At 48.2% G+C, this 20321-nt stretch overlaps 1 protein-coding gene across 2 annotated transcripts in view; it reads left to right on the top strand.

The window, feature by feature from the left end:
* The window catches only part of TOX2 (TOX high mobility group box family member 2), a 136525-nt gene that overhangs the window by 6882 nt on the left and 109322 nt on the right, over positions 1 to 20321 (top strand). The window lies entirely within an intron of this gene.

Below are 20321 nucleotides of genomic sequence, written 5' to 3'. Positions count from 1 at the left end.
AGAGCAATTATTGCAAGGGGGCCTGGAGGGTGATTTGGGGATACTGTAGCCTAAGGCAGGGAGGCCTGCCTACAGGGGAGCTGAGACACCAGCAGAGATTGTCATAAAGGGTGTCACATCCCAGCTGGTTGGGTTTTAAGTAAAGGAGTGCCTTGGAGCCAGAGGTGTGGAGCAGAGTATGGAATGCTTCATGTTGCTGAATCAGGCTGTTATCAGCAGCTGTCCCTTGGTCTTCTGCTGATGGAAAAGTTTAATGACTTGTGTTTCATTTCACCCAGTAGTCATAGAGGCTCTGCTTCTCAAACTTTAGTGCAATAGAATCACCTGGACAGAGGGCAGTTGAAACACAGATTGCTAGGTGCTGCTCTCAGAAGTTCTGACTCAGGAGGTTTGGGGAGAGGCTGAAAATGTGCAGCGCTAATAACAAGTGATGCTGATGTTGCTGGGAACATATTGTTGGACTGGGCCATGTGGCCTTGGCTCAGACACAGTCAGGTATCCCAGAGACCCCTGCCTTCTTTAGGCTCTCTGTAGTTATGGGGAGAGTCTCCTTCACCTTGGAGAGTCTTACATTGGGCTTCTTGGAAACAGACTCTGAGATGGAGGGTTGCCTGTGGAAAGTTTTTTGGGGGGGAAGTTCCCAGGAAGTGTACCTGTAAGGAAGTAAGGGAAGCATGATTGTATGGAGGGAGAAGCTGGTCTGGAGCATGGTCACTAATCTGGAGTGGCTTTGTAGCGTTGTCTCAAACTGGGGCAAGGAGGGCTACCTGTGTCTTTGGTTCTTGCAACATGCAGTCATTAGCTGCAGGGCATCTCCTTGGCCCAGGTGGCTCCATATAGCAGAGGGGTTCCCAGTGGGGGCTACAGCTGGGACATCCCCATCAGCTGGGCATGAATGCATAGAAAGGGGAGCACTATAGTGCCTGTTTCAGGGAGATGCAACATAGGGAGAAAACTCATCCTTCTCTTGGTTCCCAGGAAATCAAGGGCCAGCATGTTGATGATTTATAGAGACTTTGAGTCACTTGCTGAAGATTCTTCCTTATCTCATGATGTGAGTGAGAACTGTAGGATAATTGCTTCTTAGGTCTGAGTGAAGAAAAATTATAATTAATGGGATTTTCTAGGGCCCAAAGAGATTCTATTACTGAGATGTCACATACTTTCCTGTGTGGTGGGGGAGGACTCCACACTGATTTCTGAGAAACTTTTGGGCCATGCCTCAGGGAGTCAGCTCTGGGCAGGGGACAGTGGCTTTCTCCTTGGGCTGGAGTCCTGTCACAGCTTCAATAAGAGGCTCTTCACCTGGCCCCTGCCTCAGTGTCAGCCCTTGTTCATGGCTGTCCTATCCCCATTGTCTTCACCTTCTCTGAGCTCTCAGGAAGCTCAGAGGTAAATGAGCAGATCATCTGTAGCTATAACGTAGGATAGATATCACACACATCTTTTGCTTATTAACTCCCAATTTCATTTTGCTTTTCTGTCATTTTCCCACTTGATCTTGAGTCCCACTTTTTTTTTTAAATTTATTTTTGTTCTTTGTAAGATACACAGAAATATGGTAGAATATAAAGGAAAACATGGGGGTCCTGCTCATTCTCATCCCCTCTCCCCACTGCCTTTCCTGCCCTACTCCCTAGGGCTAACCCCTGAGGGTATTGGGTGGAGGTACTTCTAGTCATCACTAATCTTCAGTTTACTTCTAATAAGTTTATTGTCTCTATTCTGTAATCACTTTTTCATTCACAGAATTTTGTATTATTTCTTGATTGATCTTGTATCAGAGTATCCCATTCCTTTTATAAAATGGATATGTGAATATCTTGAGTCTTTTTGAAGATTATAATACAGTTGTTTTTTTTTTTTTAAGTTATCTTCTGTTTCCTGCATTAACTCTGTTTTCTTGGTGGTTAGTTCTCTTCACCTTAGACCTCTTTTTATGCTGATATTTTCTACACATGTCTGGTGATTCTTGATGGACATTTACTTGTAAACAGAGGTCTAGACTGATCTGCTCTGTAGTTGTAAGTTTCCTCAATGCCTGTGAAATCCACAGTTTTGTGGGTAAGTAATGTGAAGTTGATTTTAGGTGCCCTGGATGTGGTTTGTGTGTGGATACTTGAAGCTGGGGACTTCTATTAGCACATGGGACAAGTTCACTTGAGGTTGGGGGCATCTGTTTCCCATGTAGACCAGCAGTTACCCACGGATACTGGTACACTTTGTTTCTCCTGCCTCATGCCTACCCACAGTGGGGATTCCCTGAGGCAGATCTCTCACTTAATTGGAATTCTCCTCCCTGGCTGGAGGCAGATCCTACAGTCAGCTTTTGTGAGTTCTGTGAAGCTGACACAAAGGTCCAGGTACACCCCTGGCCCAGGGCTTCCAGTCCCTGCTGCTTCTCTTCGGGGATTTTCTGGGGTTCAGTTAGGATAATAGTTTTCCCAAAGGACTGTGTTGGTGTGCTGGTGCCTCGGAGCTGATAGGCTTTCATTGTCAGTCTGACTTCTTACTGCCTGGCACTCTTGGTGTTTCTGATCCCCAGCCCTTTCTTGTGTTCTTTTGGGAGCTCTTTGGAGTTACTCCACTTTAATCCATCTATCTGTCTGAATTATGAATATTAATGTGTGTATATAAGAATTATGAATATATGTGTTATATGTGTGTATATCTTTTTTTTTCTATTCTAGTGTTATTTAGAAAAGAGGCAGAAAGTGTGTGCTCCTTCTGCCATCTTGAAAAAAAGTCCCCTCTCACTGATTTTTATTTTTTAAATTTTGTGCTATTTTATGAAGGAAAGTAGGGTAGAAATAAGTGCAGATTTATTTGCTGAGCATTTCCCCATCTCAGGCTCATTCTCGTACCATCTCATTAAGCCTCCTAACTATGCCAGGCACGTGTGTCCCCATTTGTAGGTGACAAAACTGAGATCCAAGTAGATCACGTTACAAAAGGCAGCAGAGGAGCTGGTTGGCAGAGCTGGAGTTCAGAGTGTGTTCTCTCTCCTCCTCTCTCCTGCAGCTTCCCTGGTGCCGGGTGGAGCTCCTGCCCTCTGCAGGGATGGAAGAGTGGATCAGCTTGCCCCTTGGTTTTACTGTTGACACCTTGGCTCTTCTAGGGGCCAGGGGATTCCCAGCTGGGCCTTCTGCCTTGGTTTTCAACTTCAAACATCCCTTGGTAATAGAATGCCTTCATATTACAGCTAATTAAAACGTGCTTATCTCGAAGTTGGGCCTCATTTGCAGAAATGATTTAGAAACTTGTTGGAAATGAATCCAACTCAGTAGTATAACCCAGGGTCAATCTCATGCATAAATTTTATTGTTCCATTTTGCTGTGTTTTGACTTGAACTGAACTTGATAATGTGGAATATGGACGCTGGGCCTTTCGTTGCTCATTTATTTTGCAGATATTTACTGAGAGCCTAGTGGGTGGTATCTACATTATTTAAGGAGGTCCCTTCACCCCAATCCCCATGCTTTTTTCTATTCTATTCATTCACCTGAGCTGTAAGTTGATTGTTTTGCAAAATCAGTGGATTCAAATGTGACTTTGAGTTCAGCGGAAGTGCCTGGCTTCCTATCCTTCCGCTTACAAGCTGTGTGACTTTGTACCTGTCACTTAACTTCTCTGATCTCCTGTGTTCTCACATAACCACACTTCCATCTCAGGTTTGTGGTGAGGCCTCCATGATTTACATGACCTCCCTCATTCCTGCTGCCTAGTACCATTCAGGTCATCTGGGCCCTCTGTAGGACAGTGAACATAGGCTCCATCCCAGGTTTTTTTTGTCTTTTATAAATGGCTGAGTCTCAGGAGCTTTCCCGTTCAGAATAGGTGTAGTGGTGGTTTTGGTTGGGACGGTTTCCTTTCTCTCCGTATCAGTTCCCTTATTTCTGGTTGTATATCCCACAGGGACTTGATGAGGTTCAATTAAACATTCAGACTCACGAGACACACATGGGCGACACTTGGTTCCTGTCTCCTTGAAGGAGCCACCTGCCAGCAGAGCATAGGATCTGTTCCTCTTCTGCAGGAGTAGTTCTAGCCACAGTCTCTGCCTTAGTCCATGGAGGTAGCCACCAGCTCCTCTGTTACCTGCCTCCCCACCCCCCGGGTTTTAGTTTAGGTGCAAGGGAATGAGACCCACAACGGGTAGGTTTGGAAGTCACCCTGCTCACAAGCCTTATTCCTCAAATGACCCATATCTGTTGTAGCAATTCCATAGCCTTTAGTTCGAGGGTTTCTTGCAAGGGGGCATGTCAGTTATAAGAGTCACTGCACTCAGGAAAATCTAAAGTTTGGTTTCTTTACCAGATATTTATAATTTATTTATAGTTACTTCCAGTCCAGGTACAGTTTGCCAGTCAGGGGTCATTTTTACCATAAGCAGAGTTGCCTAGTAACATAGTTAACATCCTACTTTAATCAGGTTTCCAGGGAGTTATGCTAGACAATTAACAAAGGTGAAATTCTCTTGCAGAAGGGAAAAGGATTTGCTTAACCCTCTACCCCACATACATCATCCTGTTTTCCCCAGAGAAGTGGTGCTTTTCGGCATCTCTTTTGGAGCCATGAATGAAGTCCTCAGTATGGTTATGATATATTCCATGCTTGTTTATGTTTTCTGATTGATCTATATAAGACACAGACATAAACTCTGGCCAAGAGATATCCTGTGGAGTCAAATTGGCTTGGGATCAAATCCCGGCTTTGCAACTTATTAAGAGTGCATTCATTCATTCAGCCATGCAAAGAACATTCACCGACTGCTGTCTGCAGGGCTTTATGGTAGATGCTAGGCAGGAACAGGTGATTAAGACCTGGTCCTTAACCCTTGAGGAGCCACAGTCTTATTAGAGAGATAGGCAAAGATAAGCAATTCCAAATGGGTGTGGGATTACCAGGCCAGGCTGAGGTGGTCAGGGAAGGCTTCCCAGAGGAGGGGGGACACCTGGTCTATGCTTGAAGGTGAATTGGCCAGGTGAAGAACGTTGAGAAAAGTATTCCAGATAGAAAGAACAACATTTACAAAGGCATAGAAGGGGTTGAGAGTATCAAGAGATAAAGCTCAAGAGGGAAACGAGGGCATTTGGAAAGCTACTTAATATCTCAGAACCTCAGTTTCCTCATCTACAAAATGGGATTACCATTTTGGGATGGGATTAAATTCCCGCTTATGAAATTAAATGAGATAATAAGGTCTGCTTAAGCACCCGGGATAGGTTAATTTTAATTCCCTTTCCAAATCTGTCTATGGATGCCTAAGAGCCAAACTTTGACTTTGAATGAGAGACACGAGACAAGGAGAAACAAACAAACAAACAACCTGGAGGGCTTGGCCACCCACCTGTGCAATGCAAGCTTCTCCTCCAGTGACTCTTCTGTTAGTTGTCTTACCTCTTTTTTGGATGAAGCACTAAATGTTTGCGCTCTGTCTCAGATTATGTCTTACAATATCAGTGAAGCACATAATTGTGTTTTCCTAATGGCTCGACATTAACAATAAGCCACGACCCTGTTGAGGCGTTCTCTGGGACAATTTTCCATCTGCCAACAGCCTTGTGCCCGTCTGATGCTCTGTCAACACATCCTGTCATTTGCTGCTTTTTCTTGCTTTTCTGAAAGGCGGCCCCCTCCCACACGCCAGCTGGGGATGCTTAGCTTTGGGGGACATTTACTATCTAGTGACCACAAGTCACATTAGGATGAGCTGAGGAGTTATCCCGGCCATGATCAAGATCTTTCTGATGTGTAAATTGGATCCTGTCATTTCTCTGGGTGAAACCACTCAACGGCTCTCTGTTACAGCTTGGTGAACTCTTACCAACCTAAATCAGACCTCTGCTTAAAACCTCCCAGTGGCTCCCCCTGGTGTGTAGATAACATCAAATACCTTTTTTTTTGGGGGGGGGGGGCCCATAAATCCTGGTGTGATCTAGCCCCTGCCTGCTTTTCCAGCCTTACTCCCAGCTGCTCTGTCCAAGGCACCAGACTTTGTGCTGGGGATACGGTGGTGAGCAAAGACAACCTCCCCGTGGTTGACCTCATTCTAGCCGTCCTGGCCTTCTTGCTTCCAGCCCCCCTCATGCCTCCAGTCTCTCCTACCATGCTCTTTTTAGCTTGAGGGGCTTTGCAAATGCTATTCCCTTTGCCTGGAATGTTCTTGCCTTCACTCTTCACATGACTGGCTCTTACTCATTTTTTTTCACCTTTTCAAAGACTCTGACCTTCTAATCACTGCGGTTATCCCATTATTTTCCATCACAGCCTCTAGTGTATTTTTTCCCCATCGCACAATGTGTCTATGAGATTACTTGAGTGTCCGTTTCACCTTTCAGACCACTGGGGGTCATGTTTGTTTTCTTTACCACTGAGTCCCCAGCACCTCAGTATGGTGTCTGCTATAGAGTAGGTGCTCAATAAAAAGTTGTTGAAAGAATATATGAGTCAGTGTGGAGGTTATATTTTCTAGAGATGGCCACTATAACATAACTTAGGCTGTGTTTCCAAGAATAAGTCACTCGCTGTCTCTGGGCCTTTACATGTCTTATGTGTATATTGTTGTCAGGAGGATTAAACATATAAACGTGAGAGGCAGTGTCTGGGGCCTGCAAGCGTTTTGTTTGTTTGTTTTTTGTTTTAGCTTTTATTTATTTATTTATTTATTTATTTATTTATTTATTTATTTATTTATTTAAAGTAATCCCTACACAACAACATGGGGCTCGAACACACGACCCCGACATCAAGAGTTGCATGCTCTTCCGACCGAGCCAGCCAGGAGCCCCAGCCTGCAACTGTTAATAAATGTGAATTCCCACTGTTACCACATGCCACCCTCCCCTCCAGCTGAGCCCAAGAAAGAAAGTTGAAGTGTAAGTCAAGAGGGATGACGTTTAAAATCGTCTGGATTTTAATCAATGCTTGGCTCTCTGGGGCAAGGGCTGGTAGACCTCAGCCCCCTGTTTTGTCCGCCTCCCATCTCCCTGCCGGTGGTGACCTTGCCGCTTTCGAGGGGAGGGTATCACTCCCTGTTGCCTGGGTTGGGGTATCTGGGGCATGGTGGGCCTGGCCTTCAGAGATAGCACAATCTCCAGCTCGTGGGAACGTTTCTGTTGAGCAAGCAGGAGTTTTGGGTGACTTCTCTCCTGAAGGGAGGACCCCCTTCTTTTTATTAAACTGTAAATTATAAAGATTATGTTACCTGCCCAAACGTTTAGGAAATGGGGGAGATCCCCTGCCACGACCCCACCGTGCAGACTAAAGAACAGTGTTGATTTGGGTCCTTTCCTTTCTGAATATTCAGTGCAGACTGTTCTGCCCCACCCGGGTCCTCCAGGAACCCCTTACCTGTCTCATCTTTTCTCTTTTCATGGACCATAATTTGCATTTCTTGTTTATGTCCCACCCCTACTGCTAGAATATCAGCTTCACAAGGACGGGGGTCTGTGGGAGCAGCTCTGATTGCTCTGCCTCTGGTTTGGGCATTTCCCACCTGCCTGGCAAACTCCTGCCCATGTGTCTTCTAGGTTTCTTCTCAAGGGCCACCCCCCCCCCCCCCCCCGGTCTTTACTGCTGTTCTCTGTGCCGCTGTCATTGCCCCTTCAACACCTGGAACACCTTAGGCTCCCTGAGAGGTGGGATGCTCCCTGTCCCCAGGAGATAGGGCCTTGAAGGCCATGTCTAGGAGCTTGGACTTTGTCTCAAAGGGCAATGGGAGCTGAGGTGTATTGCATTTTAGAAGAATCTTGACGGCTGTCTTCTGGGGAAAACTTTGGATGAGGGTGAGAGTGGATGCAGGTGATTACTATTGTTTAGGAGAGACTCGATGATGGCTTCCTGCACTGTCCAACATGATAGCCACTGGCCACATGTGGCTATTTATTTTTTATTTTTTTTAAACGTTTATTTATTTTTAAAACAGAGAGAGACAGAGCATGAATGGGGGAGGGTCAGAGAGAGAGAGGGAGACACAGAATCGGAAACAGGCTCCAGGCTCTGAGCTGTCAGCACAGAGCCCAATGCGGGGCTTGAACTCACAAACCGCGAGATCATGACCTGAGCCGAAGTCGGACGCTTAACCGACCGAGCCACCCAGGCGCCCCCACATGTGGCTATTTAAATTCAATATCAAATCAAATCAAATTGAACTCCTAGGTCACACTAGTGCTCGATAGCCACTGGGCTGTGCAGATACAGAGCATTCCCACCATTGCAGAAAGACCCAGGCTGTTGGCTGTGGGCGAAAGTAGAACCCAAAGTGAACATTTTTATGGCTCTTGATTTGGATTGTCATGTCATTTTCCAGAAGAGAAGAGTCATCCACATTCCCTAGCAGCACGAGAAAGCGTCCATTTTGTCCCACCCTTCTGACGCGGCTTATCGTCTTTTGAGGAACCTTCAATTGTGTATATGTCTCTTGTCAAACCTGCCTTCACTTAGGGTGTAACATGTGGACCATGAGGTCTTTGTGATCAGGGAATTATATGTATATTAATGCAGATTTCAATAAAAAGAGTTATGTTTGCCATTGTGGTACGGTCTGATGCTGTTTAAATGCCTTTGGTAATATCTTCAATCAGATGGCAAATAGAAAACAGGAAAGTTAGTAATAAAAAATGAATTAGGACGATTAGCAAAAGGTGAAGCGCTTCCCTCCTCAGGCAACAGGCAGAGTTGACGGAGCTTTGCAGGGTGTTCCTGTCCAAACACACGTCTGGATTATTGCAGTCTCCGGGGCTGGCCCTGGGGTCTGCTCAGCACATAGGACTTGGTTATTGCCTTTAGTTTTGCAAAGGTCATGGACAACCCCTTAGAGGGTCTCTGAGGGACTCACACCAGGATGAGGGGGCTCATACCCTGGGGTGGCTGGATGGGGCCTCTGAAGAGGGGTTTCTGACTCAGGGCAGGCCAGGAATTTGCTTCTTCCAGGGCAGAGACATCCATGGCCTTGTTCCCCCTCCCTACCCACCAGGATCTTGGAGAATCCTAACCTCCCCTCTTTCTAGCATCTTCTGCAGGGGTGCCCTTGGGGAACTTTTCTTCGCTGTCTGGTGTTAGGGGTGCGGTCCCCTCAAGAAGGGGTAGAGGCAAAGGCTTTAACTGACTAATGCAGACACTCGACTCATTCCAAAGAGAAACAGAATTCTGGTGACCAAGTAGGGTGTGGGGTTGGAGCTCAGGCCAGAAGGACATGGAGCTTGCATCTTGCTAATGTTGTAACTCACACTCACCAGAGGGTGGGCCATGGAGATAACACACTGGTGTGTGGGGTGGTTATGTCCACACTAGCTGGCTCACCTCCACAGTCAATAATCAGGGTTGGATAATGCCCACGTTAGCTGTATAATTGCTGTAACAGATGGGCGCGTGTTGTTAATACCATGTTTGCTGGATGGTCCCGCAGTTGGCTGGTGACTATCTACCTTAAGCCAGAGCTTCTCAAAACTTGAACGTGCATGTAGATCACATAGAGTCTTGTTAAAATGCAGATCCAGATTTGGGAGACCTGGAGTAGGGCCGGAGATTTTTCATCTCTTAACAAGGTCTGGAAGATGCTGGGCTGCTGGTCAGCGGACCACAATTTGAGAATCAAGTCCTTTGTGTCAGGCTGAGCTCCCAAGAAGCAGAGCCTGAGACAAGGATGCTTGTCAAAGAGATCCAGTGGGGTGCCCTCCTGAGAAGGGTCATGGGGGCCCAGGACAAGCCTGGGGGAGGAGGGGAGCAAGGAGGTGGTCTCAGCTGGAGACCTGCTTCAGCCTGATCCTGCGGGGAACCCTGGAGCAAGAGTGGCACTACAGAGCTGGTCCCGTCTTGAGGTCAGGGCTGGGGGTGGCCTTTTGCACACCCTTGTCAGTTGGTCACTGGCCATAGGCTTCCTCAGGGAGGGGTGGGGGAGGGGTGATATGCTTCCTATGCTTTTCTCCTATCAGCCAAGGGCTCCTCTGCAGAGGAAGGGACATTAGCACTCATTTACTGGGGGATGGGTACAGAGCTGAAAAGGGAGATCTGGGTAAGACCCCATCAGTATCCACACACTGTATCCTTGTCTGATAGCCTTGAGAGTGTGGACAAGGAGGCAGGACTGTTTGCTCTTGTTTGAACTCTGCTGTGTGACCTTGGGTAAGCCACTTCTGCTCTCTGGGGACTGTGCTGCAGCCTCACAAGGTTTTGCTCATGATTGGTCCTTGGTCTTTGTCCTTAGGTTGTGATGGAGCCTGCAGGTAGGGATGGGCAGATAGGTGGGCTCTGTACAGGATAAGACAACTCTTACTTCAGAGCTGAAGAGGGGGGGGGGAGGGAGAGAGGAAAAAGAGAGGGAAGAGGGTGGGGGAAGGGAAGATAAAGGGAGGGAGGGGGAGAGGGAGAGAGAGAGAGAGAGAATCCCTGAGACCTGTAGTGTTCAGGGAGGACTTCCTGGCAGAGGGAGGCATTTAGGCAGGACCTCCAAGAAGGATAGGATGAGGACCTATAGAGGAGGGGAGAGCAGAAGAGCATTAATTTAGTATCTATCATGGGGTGGGTATTTCACTTACATTATTTATTTACTCTTTGCAACCACACTTGGAGTAGAAGCTGATCCCACTGTGCAGATAAGCTGAGGCACCAGGAGTGTGGTGACTGGGCCCTGGTCACACTGGGACTGGAACCCAAACCTGTGAGCTAGGACCCCCATTTTTGGCCTCCATGACTGCACCAAGCAGGGAGGGGGTGTGACCAAGGCCAAGGGGACCAGTGGCTTAGGGAACTATGGCAGAGCTGTCTGGATGGGTATAGGCTTGTGTGGAAGAAGAGGCAAAACTTGCAACTTGGGAAGGGCATTGAGTGCCAGGCCCTGGAGTTTGGGGCCTATAGGGGGGATCCGCAGAGGGCTTTGGGGCAGGCGTGGTGTGTGCAAGGGGAGTGAGCCAGTGTTGTGCCCCTCTGCTCTGGGGCCCTTCCTGGTGCATCTATCTTCCCTGATTCAGCTTATTCATCAGTGTGTGCGTGCGTGCGTGCATGTGTGTGCGTGTGTGTGTGTGTGTGTGTGTGTGTGTATACATGTGCATGTGGGGTGGGGTGGGGTGGGGTGGAGTCCATTCTCGACCCTTTCTGTAGACCATTTTCTGGGCATTTGGGGTCCTTGGGGCCGAGGGGCTTCCGCTTTTGCTGTAGGCGCTCTGTGGGACGGAAGGCCTGGAATAACACTGCTACCCAGCAGTCTCAGTGTAGGGAAGAGCTGGTTGCCTCTGTGACAAGACCCCCTTCCTGCCTCCCTCCTTCCTGCGTGGCCAGCCCCAGGCCGCACACCCCGTGCCTTGGAGGCAAAGGGAGGAAGGACCACAGACAATTATCCCAGATGAAGGTAGATGTGGGCTCGGGTGTGTCAAGACTTTGAGGCTGAGGATTCAGGTCTGAATCATCTTCAGCCTTCTTTACTCTCTTATCCGTGGCCCGAGTTTTTTCTCCCCCAGTAGAATCTGGCAATACCCAGCTCTTTCTCATTCTTCATGTAAACCTCTCTCTCTCTCTCTCTCTCTGGATGTTATGTAAGCTACAGTCACAACTTGGCACCTGGCACAAGATGTTGATATCAAACATGGAAACTGTTACTGCCAAGTTGGGTGGCAAGGGGAGTGGTGTGAGAGGTACCCGCTAAGTGGGGGTGGGGACAGAGGAGGAGCTACTATTTACTGGATCCATACTATGTGCCAGGGGTCTTATGTATACTGTTTTACTTAACCCTCACAAGAGTCCTGCAAGGTACATATTATTTTTGCCATGTCACAGACACCTGACACCTGGTCAGGTGACACCAGAAGCTCGGATAGAGAACTTGTCTAAGGTCACACAGCCTGCAGGTAGCAGAATGGATCACGAACCAGAATCTATCTAGCTCTGAAGTCATGATGCTTATTCTGCACCATATGCAAAGTATCTTTAGCTTCCTTTGAGGGGCCCTTTTACATGTGTTCCCTGCTTAGACTCAAACCATCTCAACCTCAAGAAGACTTGGCGTAGGATGTGTTATTCCCACTGCACAGACAGAGGTGAGTGCCTGCCTTGTCCAGGCTCAAACCAAGGTCATAGGCCAGTAGGGCTCAAACCCAGGGTTTGAGCTGCTTTCTACGTCCCAAGGGGCATTTGATGTTCTCAGCTTGATGTTGTATAGACCAGACACACTTGTTCTTTGGCTGTGAGCGTATCATGGCCAATGCTCTTCTGTTAGCTCCTGTATCAGTTGTCTGTTGCTGCATACAAAGCCACCTAAGATTAGTGCTTCAAAGCAACTGTTTTGTTTAGCTCACAATCTGTGGGTTAGCTGAAGACTCTCTGGGCATGGGCTGGCTGGTCTTTGCAGGGCTCCCTCCTGCATCTGTGATCAGTCGGTCATGTATCTGGCAGCTGGATGATCTAGGATGGCCACACTCACCTGTTTTGTGGTTGGCAGGCTGCTGGCCAGGAGCTGGCTGAATGTTGGCTGGGCTTTCCCCAAAACCTCTTCCTCCAGCAGGCCAGCTCGGGCTCCTTCACTTAGCGCTTCAGGGCTCCTGGCGCAGCAAGACAAGATGCTCTAGTTCACAAGTGCTGTTCAAGTTTTTCCTTATGAAACACTTGCTGCTGTCTCAGTGACCGCATAAAGTCACATGGCTAAGCCCACCTTCAAGGTGTGAAGAAAGACTCCATCTCTTGATAAGAGGAGCAGTGACGTCACTGTGCAGAGGGCCCATGTGTAGAAACGGGAGGACTTGCATTCATCTTTATAATCTATCATGGCTGGCAGCAAACATTTATGGAGCCCCTGCTGTGTGTCAGGCACTGTGGCAGGAACTCCAGGGTGAACAAGAGACCTATAATGACATAATGGAACACAAAATGGGAGCATGACAAGGTTGGTCAGGAGAGCTGCACAAGTGCTATGAGGCCAGGTAACGGAGGGTCAGAAAGGACTTCAGGAGTTACAGGAAGACGCGTTGCTAGGTGGTGGGGGCAGGGTAGGCATTCTAGATAGAGAGAACAGCATGTGCAAAGGTCCTGTGGAAGGAGAGACTTGGCACATTTAAGCACCCATTGATGTGCCAGTTCCCTCTAAGTGTCAGCATGCTTGGGCTGCGAAAGGAACTTTGGTTCATAGATGTCCCTTGAGCAGCCCCCATGTGACACAGTTTCAGTAGGGAGGTGGTGAGAGACCTTTCCATGGGCAGCTTATACATTGTGCAGCTGGGCTTGGTGGCCTTTGGGAAGAGGGAGAGATTAATGCTCACGTAGGCACCCAGGAAATCCTGTGGAAGAGGAGGGATTTGGGCGTCGGAAACGACAAGGAGGCAGTGAGGGAGAAGTCATAGGTATAGGATTGAGGGGCAGGTCTAGGGTGCTGGGTTAAGTAAGGGTTTGGATTTAGTTCTGTTGGTCAGTGATCTTTGAACCATGAACTGAGAATGGTATCAGATCTGGGGTGGGGACCTGAGTGCCCAGCCCCCTGGGAAACCACCTACTTACTCCCGTGAGCTGCCTTCGATGTCCCTGAGCCTTCAGCAGGCTCTCTCAAGGCATATCAGACGGTGCAGTTTTAGAAAGGCCTGATCGTAAATGAGCCAGCACAGAAGTGGAAAAATGGGACAGGTCAGACAAATTCAAGTTTGAATTCCTGCTCCTTGTGACATCACCATGAACCTCCAGGCAAGTGCCACCAGCCTCAAGCCTTGGTTTTCTCATCTAAAAATGGGGGCCTGGTCCCATCCACCCTGGGTTGGACTGAGCCCCTGTGGGGCGGAGTTAATCTTAGTGCCTGTTCTATGCATGCAGGCTCTTCCTGTGTGCAGCCAAGGACAGTGCAGGGGCCTAGGTGACTGCCAAGTTGGAGTATAGCAAACACTCCTCTTTACCGGGCCCCAGAATAAACAGAAACCACGGCAACTGGGATGCATCACATGGCCGGCAGCCCATCTTGCTGCTGATGGCCAGGGGATGTCACAGATGCCCACCACCGGTGGCGTGACCCTTGGGAACTCCCTTAGCCCTCCTCTCTGCCTGAGGTAGGACCGAGTAGTTCTAGCAAAATCAATCCTGACTTTGGGTTTTATCCAACCTCATATTTTATTATTTAATTTTATTTTTTCAGTCTTGTCCCAGAAAGCATGTCCTAAATGAGACAAGCTGGAGCAAACCCCCCTGCCCTCTCCTTCCCTCTGTCATCTCCAGTTGGATGCCCTGGAAGGAGTTGCCAGGATGCTGCTGGAGACCAGCACCGAAATAGCAACGTGTCTATTCTGGGAGTGTGGGCACAGGGCCAGTGGTCTCTGCCAGTGTCCACAGACATCCAGCAAGGTGGTGGCATTAATCCCCTACTTTGCAGAGAGGCTCACCCTTACCTGAGAGGTTCACAGCTACTAGCAGAGCTGGGATTTGAACCTGGGTCTTCATGCTTCGGAACTCATTTCCATACTGTCTTTGGTTGAACTGGGGGTTCAGGCACCAGTAGAGCTAGGAAGAGTGTGTTTGTCAGCTCCCCATGTGGGGGCCGCTGGCTTGTGATGCCTGCCCCACGACACAGGGGTCCAGGGCAGTGGTGGTGGTGGTGGAGGGGCGGCTAAGGTGGCCTTGGAGACTGAGAAGGTTTCCAGTCCTTGTGCTTCAGCCTGTAAGCCTCCTTGTGCACCTCTGGCAGGAGTGGACCTGGACCTTTGCTTCCAGAAGCATGGCTTTGCCTTGGCTGGATGTTGAGAGTGGGGCTTTCTGGAGCCACTGGCTTCTGTCTCTACATCTGCAGCCATCCAGACTGGAGAGTCAAAGTCCAGGCTAGGGTGATCCCTTTGTCTCTTGGAACCTTGACTCATCTGTAAAATGAGGGATCTGGTGACTCAGTTGACAACACCACAGTGAGCGTGGACGGCAGGCCCAGAACCTTCCTTCCAGTCCTGCCTGTGACACTTACTAGCTGTGAGCATCCAGCAAGTTACTTAACTTCTCTGTGCCTTAGTTCCCTCCTCTGTGATATGGGGATAATAATTGCATCTACCTAACAGGGTTGTCTTGAGAACCAATATGTGTAAATGCAGGAAGCAGTACCTGGGACAGAGTATGTGCTGCTGTAAGCGTTACCTTGTGTTGGGAAGTTAGTGTGGCTATCACAGGACCTGTCCCTGTGCTTGGCAGGAAGCAAATGCTCAGAAACTGCTTTTGGCTGAGGAGGGGAGGAAGAAGGTGACACCGCTGGGCCTGCTGTGGGACCTGGGACACCCACCTAACCTCTCAGAGTCTCACTTTTGGTGGTTCCTTGTTTATTTTTGGTTATTCAGTGACAAGAACACATATGAAGCTATAAGAGTATATTTAATACATTCCAAAATTAGAGGCAAAGAAAATATAAAACAGAAAAAATTCTAGGTGGAAAAATGAAAGCAGGTATGTTGGTCCTGGGGCTCTGCAGTTATAGAAATCAGCCTGCAAATCCAGCTCTGGGCTTCCTGGCAGATGAGTGAAAAGGGAAATAGATTTACCCCAGGATTTCTTTGATAAGGGGGAAGAGGCTTGACAGGTCCTCACAAGAAATACTGTCTTAACTGGCATTTGGAGCTGAAAGAAATTCCTCTCACCAGCCTCATGGAAGTTCTCAGGCTTCAGTTTCCCGTAAAATGGGGGGATGAGACCATTCTTCCTTGCTACTCCGGCTGATTGTGGGGATTACGTGGGTATAAAGTCCCTGGTGTATGCCCAGCGAGTCGTGGGCTCGGAGGGCACACTTCTTGCCCGTCTGTCCTGTCATGGCTAACTCCTGCCGATTTCTGGATGAAAGCTGAAGTCCAAACATACCCGGCAGTGCCTGGAGAGCATAGCTCTGCTGTTGGGACCCGGTCAGGGGGAGTCTCGTGTGTGGGAGGTGGTGACTGTTTAATAACGGGACAGATGCCAAGGCCAGTGGGGCACTGTGACACAATGAGGCATAAGCCCCACAAGTGAGCATGTGCAGTGTGTCTGAGGACTACATGAAGGCCGCCTGGTGCAGTCAGACATGAGTTCGAATTCCGGGAGGGCTACGGGGTGGTGGAGAGAGTGTTAGGCATTTACAGAGGATGAAGGGAGGCAGGGTCCTGTGCACCGTCAGGTGTCCAGTGCGGCCCCGCAGTGGCTTCAGTTTTGGCGAGGAGGCACATGGGATTAAGCCCACCACGGTGCCCCAGTGGGTGTGAGGATCCAGACAGGCACCACAGAGGCGCAAAGCGGCTTTAATCACTTCCCTTGGGCGAAATTTATTCAACAGCAGCTCAGAGCCTCCAGCATTTACAGGTGCTGACAGGGGCATCACAATATTGTGAAATTAAGCAGGGAGCCGACTTCATTACAGCTTACCTGGCAAGGAGGCAGCTGCCTTAGTTAGCAGCGATGGCTGGATGTGACAGAGCTAAAATTGAACTTGGCAATTAGGCTCGTGAGAGGTTCTCGGTGCTGTAAAAGGAAGTTCCATGGAAATCAACCCTGGTAATCACAGGGTTTACAATTAGTCAGTTACTATTAAGGTTGCCCTGTCAGCATATACTGCAGGGCAATGCAGGGGAACAGGGATGGAAACTTGGGTTTTGACTGTCTCGGGTTACCATGTGCTCGCCTGGACCAGCTTTTTCTGTTTTAATGTTTGTTCCGGGGCAGAAGATTGACAGACCCTGTGTTAATGTCATGGTGCAGGTGCAGTGTGCCTATTTGCATTATGGATCATTTTAAAGTCCTTTTTTTTTTTAAATTTTTTTGGCATGAGCTTGCACCTCTTTCTCATTTTTGGGTTTCTCTTGACTTGTGAGGAGTGTTTTCCCAAACAGCTTCGTATCTCTCCTTGGGATATTGCACATGAAGAGCTCAGCGTTTTGTTGACTCTTGGGAAAGGAATGATGCGATATTATTGAAGGTTTTTGAGCACCCTCATGGAATTATTTTTATTAAGCCATAACTAGAATATTTCAACAACCTCAGAATATTGTCCCCATTTTGCAGATAAAGGCAGTGAGGAGCTGGTGTGCACTTGGCTACTGGTGCTGAGAGAGGCAGACAGAAAGAAAGAACTTACACAGGTTCGCTGCTGAGTCGGCCTGGGGTGTGTGCACTGACCCTCTTGAATGGGAAGATGGAAACTCAAGCCACCTCATTGCTTTGAGCCCCAGTCAGTTCATCCGTAAAATGGGAACTTATGCCCGGCAGCATGTAAGGATTAGGTGAGATAATTCAGGCACAGTAGAAGGTCAGCACAGGTGGCTTTTGTTACTAACACTAATATTTATTGTCCACTCACTTTCTGCCATGAGTGACGGTGGCTTCGCACAAAGACCGCACAAGGCAGTCTTAAGTAAACGCAGGCTCAGAGAGGGTATGACTTTGTCCAGGTCTTCTTAGTAAGGGGTGGTGCCAGGATTCAGACTCAGGCAGTCAGGCACCCAGAGTCTGGCCCTTGCCCCTGCCCCAACTCTGGGAGCAGTTGAATGTCAAGAAAACAAGGCAGCCTGGATGAGCTGCTTCTGTAGCTGAGAAGAGAGAAGCATTAAAACAGAAATATCTTTCCAAAAGGCTTCGGCTCCTTCACATGAAGCTGAGTCATCTCTCTGTGTTTTGAACCGTAACCATCAAGCTGCCTCAAAATGCCCCAAATAAAAATAAAAATAAAAAATGCTGAGTTCTCCCAAGAGGAGCTGAGTAGAGGGTCCGAAGAGCTGGGACCCCTGCCACCCTGCACTGGGTACCTTGGCCCAAGTGTTTAATGGGGCAGGCGCTCTCAGGGTGAATGGGTCCAGGTCAGGAAGCTGTTCTGTGCCTGAATGTATGGGGACAGCATGGTCACAACCCCAGAAGTCCTGCACGTAATGGAGTTCAGTGTTTGATGGAGAATGCAGGGATTTTCTGCACCTGCCCCGTGTCACCCCACCTCTGCCTCTTAACATGCTTCCTCCAGTCTCTGTGTACACAACCCTGCCCCTCCTTCCACACTCAGCCAATGACCCTGAGGTTCTTAGCTGTGAGCACTGTCTCCCTTATATAATATTTTCTCACCTACATACATGAGCTGAGATGTCTTTGGGGTCAAGGACAGTGTCCTAATTACACACTGCCCTTGTGTCTGGAACTGTCCCTTGCATAGAGTAGGAAATAGGCAGAGGGAGGGAACAGAAAATGCTATTGACTGAATGAATTAATAAATGATAATTGAAGGCTTTTTACCTTCACACTTTCTCAGTCACAATAAATTATACCGTTTTCTTCTCAGTCTCTGATTCCCAGTTAGAAAGTTTAACATCCAGCAAGCACTATGGGCTTCTTTCCAGATCAGTGAACGCAGGTCATTTGTCTGGCTGCATACTATTCCATGGCACAGAGAGTTGTGGCTTATTGAGCCTATACCCTATCAATGGATTTTATTCTCATTTTCATTTTCTTATAAATAATGTTGTAATAAAGAAGTAAATGTCCCTGTGCAAATAAAGTTGAGCCTAGAAAGTCCTTTTCCATCTTAAGCCCATATAAGCATTCAAGGATGGACTTTTCTAGCACTCTCCCAGCTTTGTGTGTATGTTTCCAGATCTTCAGTATATCTGAAATTTCCACCTCTCTATCGTAGTGCAAAATGTACATCTCCCTCTCCTTCACACAAGTTCCGTGCGCTTGGAACTAGGCCTTGGATCTACAGATTGTGTGTACTTTCTATTTGTTGAGCACCTGCTGTGTGTCAGGCCCTCTGCTAGGAGATGAGACCCAGAGATGAGCAAGGCAGAGGGGTCCTGGCCATCATGGAGCTCACAGCCTAGTGAAGAAGATGAACAATAAACAAATAAAAGCAGCCATCAAAACAAACAACCAGAAAACATTGGCTGGAGGGGTGTGCTGTGAACAGTGTAATTCAGGGTGGGTGAGTCAGAGGAGCCCTTTCTGGGAAGGAAGGAGATCTTTGAGCAGAATGCGAAGGATGAGAAGTCAGTTGTGTGAAGTCCTGGGCAAGGGAACAGCATGAGAAGGGTGTAGAGGTACAGATGCAAGACTCTTCCTCTCTGGAGCCCCTTCTAGTCCCCCTGCCCCCTCCTCATGCAGATATGCTGGTCATCGGTCTCTTTTATCACCATGTGTTCCCCAGGTCTTTCTTGTCACTTAGTTTATTATTGTTGCAAGTGTTCAATATTGGGGTGATTCCCAGAACTCCTCTCACTGAGTTCTGAGTATCCTCAGCTCTGTGAGGCTTCCTCAGCAGCCTCTGGTGTTTCTAAAATGTCCAAAAATGAAAATTGGTTTAACAGGGCCTGGCACAGTACATGGCACTTAATAGGCACTGTCATCCCCATTTTACAGATGAAGAGACTAAGGCGCGGGGACGCTAATTGTTCCAGTAGGCAGAGCCAGGGTTTGAACCCAGTTCTGTCTTATTCCTAAGTCCACATTCTTCACAGAGCCGAGTTAACTGCACTTGTGTGGAAGCTAATGAGCTTCAGACCAGCCCTGTCCCAAGCCTGATCCAGCCTCATGGTGGGTGACCTTGGGCCTTGGCCTGCTACCCCTCAGGAGTGAGAAGGAACCAGGCAGGCTCTCATGTTTTTGTTTTATTTTTATTTTTTATTTTTTTTTCAACGTTTATTTATTTTTGGGACAGAGAGAGACAGAGCATGAACGGGGGAGGGGCAGAGAGAGAGAGGGAGACACAGAATCAGAAACAGACTCCAGGCTCCGAGCCATCAGCCCAGAGCCCGACGCGGGGCTCGAACTCACGGACCGCGAGATCGTGACCTGGCTGAAGTCGGACGCTCAACCGACTGCGCCACCCAGGCGCCCCTCATGTTTTTGTTTTAAATTACAAATGTCATACATGCTTGTGGAAAAGAGAAAAGAAGAAGAAGAAGGAGAAGGAGAAGGAGAAGGAGAAGGAGAGGAGGAAAAAACAAGACAAGAAAGAAAAAGCAGCGACTGAAAATACCTCCGTATCCTACTCCCCAGGGTGACCACTATTCACAGTTTGGCATCTTTTACAGTGTGTATCCAAACACACACACAGTTGTTGTTTTTATAAAAATGGGATCACGTCCTTGATTCTTTCTCCTAACCAGTCCCAAGTCAGTACCTGCAGACCTTCCTCATTCCATCATATTCCACAGAATGGATATATTTTAATCTGTGCAATGCAGCCCTGCTTTGAGACATTCAGCATGCCCCCGATTCTTGTCTGTAACAAACAACATCTGTGGGTGTGCACTGTGCACGCCAGTGCAGGTATTTCCGCAGGACGGATGCTCAGAAGTCTGACTGCCAAGTGAAACGGCATGCAACTTTCACGTGTTGACAGGTGCTGCCAGGCTGCCTTCCAGAAGCTTTTCCA

This window comes from Lynx canadensis, chromosome A3 (genome assembly GCF_007474595.2).
Source record: "Lynx canadensis isolate LIC74 chromosome A3, mLynCan4.pri.v2, whole genome shotgun sequence".
Taxonomy (NCBI): domain Eukaryota; kingdom Metazoa; phylum Chordata; class Mammalia; order Carnivora; family Felidae; genus Lynx; species Lynx canadensis.
The sequence above is the reverse complement of the archived record's forward strand: the minus strand, read 5'-3'. Positions and strand labels throughout refer to the sequence as shown.